At 46.1% G+C, this 4,755-nt stretch overlaps 1 non-coding gene across 1 annotated transcript; it reads right to left on the reverse strand.

The window, feature by feature from the left end:
- Positions 1–4,255: 4,255 nt before the first annotated feature.
- On the reverse strand, positions 4,256–4,329 carry Trnav-cac. Its single transcript has one exon. It is a non-coding gene; the product is annotated as a tRNA-Val (tRNA).
- Positions 4,330–4,755: the final 426 nt, after the last annotated feature.

The raw sequence follows: 4,755 nt of genomic DNA on the forward strand, positions 1-4,755 counted from the left end.
GAATTCCTTCCCCTTTCTTTCATTTATTCAACAATTATCCATCGATGGTAACAAATATCCACATGCCAGTATTGTGGTAGGGTTGGGAGATGACGGTGAACAAAACAACATGAACAAAACAACTTCCTCTCAGCTCTGGCTTGCAGTTCCAGTAGAGAGACCTAGAAGAGGGGGAAGGTGACCAAGGCCTCGGGGCAGTTGGAGCAGTAGCTGCTCTCTCAAATCTGCAGCACAGAAATCAAAGACAGAACTTTCCCTGGAGAGTGGGGCCCTGGAAAGGATGAATGTATAAAGACAAAGCTCTCTTTAGCAGGGAGGGAGAGGAGGCGCAGACTGGAACACTCACAGAGTCATCGTTGTTTTGTCATTAGACACCAGTGAACTTTTGGAGACTAGAATTGTACAACACCCAAATGTCACACTATTTCTCTGCTGTTGGCAGTGGCAACAGCATAATCACCCTGTGCCAGGCACGGTCACTGACATTCTCGAAGGCCCATAAGACAGGTACTATTTGATTTTTTTTTTTCTCCAGCTGAGAAAATGGGTCCAGAGATGCTAAGTAACCAGTTTAAGGCCGTATAGCTGATAAGCAGCATGCTCGAGTTTTGTGCTGGGAAATGCATGGTATTTTATTAAACTCGACCATTAAGATTCATTATTTGCTGCAGCTTTATCAGGATGGGAGGTAGCTGTTGGTGAGAGGGCATCGGTGGTGGGAGAGAGGTATTTTACTGTCTTTCTTTCATAATTATCTTGGAGCAGAGAGTCGAGGGAATCAGAGCAGGTGCTGGAGGAGTTGACCTTGAAGGCCTAGTCTCCTGAAGAGCCCGGGGCCCACAGGCCATTGTCACGGTGGCTGGTATTTCTAGTGCAATTATCCCATCCTCTTCTTAGGACTCTCTCAGAAGTTCCTTCCGTGATCATTAAAACTGGCTCTGGGCTGCAGCTTTGAAAGCAGCCGGAACCGCCCAGGGCTGGATCGTGTCCTCATTAAAAAGGGACGGCCTTCCAGGGACTTCAACAGGATTTCTGCCATGTTACAAATTGAGGGAGATGCGACCGGCCATGCCAATTACAGGTGGGTGCCGCTCAAAAGAAGTCGTTCTCTTTTGCTTTCAGAGATTTGAAGATATCCAGTTCCATTTAGACTCAAAGGACATCTTGTTCTCATAGGGTCTGTGGTGGGCCGCAGGGCAGAAGAGCAGGAGCTGGGACAGGAGGAAGGAGGGGGTGGGCATTTGGAAGAGGAGGCCACATTGTGTGGGGGGTGGTTCACCCACCTGCAGGCCTGATGGCTTGGGGTTTGCAGGCTTACCCCCACCATGACTTTCCCTGAGACACTGACATTCCCCGTGCCTCAGTTTCCTTTTCTGAGACAAAGAGAGGGCTGCCAGGAGGAATCAAGCAAGATCATGAATATCAAGCAAGCAGCGTAGTACCTGGCACTTAAGAGCAATGGACAACTACTGTGTTCTTGAGACTCCAGGCCAAGGATGCTCGCCTGATATCTGGCCTATTCTTTCCCTGGGACATCGTCAGTCCCCAGGATCCTACAGCAAAATAAGCATGCATGGGGAACCTTAGAAAAGAGCCACACAGTCAACGTGTGAGATGGGGCAATGCTCCTCTGAGCCTCGGTTTCCTCATCCATCAAATGGGATGACAGTACTCATTTGTTCACGCACTCATTCATCATGCCTAAATGCGCTTGCTCTGCCAGACTCTGGGAGAAAACAGCAAACCAAAGAGATGAGGGCTCTACCCTCATGGAGTTTCTACTCTGGAGGGAAACCTTATGACGAACAAGTAATCGAAGGAGAGACATAGGTCATTATGATCAGTGCTCTAGAGAATTAAACTAGGGTGATGTGCGAAAAGTAACAGGGAGGAATCTGCTTTCAGCAAGGTGGTCAGGCAAGGCCTCCTGGAGGTAGGGCTTCAGAGACCCCCCCATGGGGAGGAGCCAGTGAGGAGCAGGGCCTGAGGTCCAGGCAGAGGAAAGTGGGTGCAGAGCTTGAGGTTCAGGCAGAGGAAAGTGGGTGCAAGGCCTTAGGTGACGAGGGTGATCTGAGGATAGACAGTGGGCCTTCTGGGTGTGGGGCAGGGGTCGCATGGACCTTGTGATGATGATGTCTTATACACAGATGGCAGCAATTGAGGATGATTGACACAGCTGCAGACCTAACGGGCTGGGATCCCCAGCTCAACCAGAGATTCATCTGGGCAGAGGAGTCTTGGAAGGTAGAGGAGGAAGGAAGAGAAACCAAGGAGAAGAAAGAGATGCGTGGTCTAGTGGTCCCTCAGTGGTGCTCTTGCCTGGGCACTGGGATCATAGCAATGGTTCTCACTTCATCTTCTCAGTACCCCAGGTGTGGCAGATGAGGAGCTTGATGGTGGAGAGGTCCGCTGACTTGCTCAGGTCCTAGGCAGAGCATGATCAGAATCTGGATACTTAGGTTCAGATTGGGCCTGCAGAGTTTCCCACACCTGCTGCCAGCTTCAAGGCCATGGCTCCTGGTCAACGGGGACTGATTCTCTCTGACAGTCGGCTGGGGTCAGCCTCTCTTCTAGGAAAGGTCTGAAGGAAATCTGGGCAGCCCTCAGGGCTGAGAAGGGTGCTGGTCCTGATGCTCCCCAGGTGCCTTGGGGGCTGGGAAATGATCACATAGCTGTCCCTGAAGATTAGAGAGATGAGACACACTCACGGCCAGGAGGACACAGGGCGTGGCTTCTCCACCTCATTTTGTGCCAGTCCACTGAGGCCTTTGTCTTGCAACAGGTACTGCTTACGAAACCTGATCCCTAAGGTACGATTTCTATCAGATAACCTCAAGTGTACATCTTGTGTCCAAAGAGGCTCTAAGAAGCTCAGGACTGTGGGAACTTGGGTCTGGTACCCATATTTTTTTGATGGGTCCCCTGAATAGGTCAGTCAGGTGGCTTAGTGCCAGTGATGTGGATCTTACCACTTCTCTTTGGCCCCCAGAAAATTCTGTATACTAAATAGAAACCTGGTAACCTTCACAGTTGACCCTAGTTCTGCCTCTCTCTCAGTCTGCTCTCCATGACTATAATGGGATACCTGACCAATGAAGTTAACAGGAAAAAGTGTTTGTTTTTTTGTTTTTTGATTTTGTTTTAGCTCATAGTTCTGGAGGTCCAGATAGTTCTACTGATTTTGGGATTCTGGTGAAGGTACCAGATGGCAATGGTGGGGACTTTGTTGGGGGTGGGGAGCAAACTAATTATATCATGAGCCAGGAAGCAGAAAGAAAGAATGGGAGATCAGATCAGGATCCCACACTCCCCATCAAGGGCACTACCTCAGTGACCTAAGAACCTTCCATAGGATCCACCTCTTTTTCTCTTTTTATTGATTCTTTTTGGCTATACATGATATTAGGATTCATTTCGACATATTATAAAAACATGGAGTATAATTTGCTCTAATTCAGTCCCCAGTGCTTCCCCTTTCCCTTCCCTCCACAAGACTGATATTTCTGCTATTTATTTGTAGGTTTTTTTTTGTTGTTTTGGTTTTTAAATTAATCATCTGGTAGATGTACATGATGGGGAAATTCACTGTGGCATATTCATATATGTACATAGGGAAGTTAGGTCGGATTCACTCCACTGTCTTTCCTTATCCTATCCCTCCTCCCTCTTCTCTAATCCTCCTCTTCTACTCCACTGATCTTTCTTTTAATTTGATGGAATTCACCCTTCCCATTTTCTCTTTCTCCCCACCCTGCTTCCTTATTTTGGACTAGCTTCTGCATATCAGAGAAGACATTCAACCTTGGACTTTCTGTATCTGGTTTATTTCACATGGCATTATGGTCTCCAGTTCCATCCACTTATCAGCAAATGCCATAATTTCTTCTTTTTGGGGGGGGGGTATTGGGGATTAAACCCAGGAATACTTAACCACTGAGCCACATCCCCAGCCCTTTTTTATGTTTTATTTTGAGACAGAGTCTCACTGAGTTGCTTAGGGCCTTAGGGTGCACCACTATACTCAGCTCATTCCTTTTTTAATAGCCAAGTAATATTTCATTATATATAATTTTCTTTATCCTTTCATTTGTTGAAGGGCACCTAGGTTGCTTCTATAGCTTGGCTATTGTGAATTGAGCTACAATAAACATTGATGGGACTGTATCACTGTAGTATGCTGATTTTAGATCTTTTGGAAATACCCTGAGGCGTGGGATAACTGAGTCAAATGATGGTTTCATTCCTAGAATTTTTTTTATGGTGCTGGGGTTTGAACCCAGGGCCTTGTGCATGTGAGGCAAATACTCTACCAACTGAGCTATATCCCCAGCCCCCATTCTTAGAAGTTTGAGGAGTCTCCATACATTTTTCCAGAGTGATTGTACTAACTTGCATTCCCACCAAAAATATAAAAGTTTTACCTTTTCCCCCACATCTTCACCAACACTTATTATTTGTATGCTTGATGATTGCCATTCTGACTGGAGTGAGATGAAATCTCAATGTGGTTTTGATTTGCATTTCCCTGATTGTTAGAAATGTTGAACATATTTCCACTTATTTGCGGTCGTTTGTATTTCTTCTTTTGAGAAGTGTCTGGTTATTTGCCCAATAATTTATTGGGTTATTATTATTATTTTTTTTACTGTTACATTTTTGAGTTCTTTGTACATTCTAGAAATTAATGTCCTTTCTGAGGAGTAGGTGACAAAGATCTTCTCCCATTCTGTAGGCTCTCCATACACACTTCATTGT

The sequence above is a fragment of the Marmota marmota genome, unplaced genomic scaffold (assembly GCF_001458135.2).
Source record: "Marmota marmota marmota unplaced genomic scaffold, marMar, whole genome shotgun sequence".
In the NCBI taxonomy this organism is placed as follows: Eukaryota; Metazoa; Chordata; class Mammalia; order Rodentia; family Sciuridae; genus Marmota; species Marmota marmota.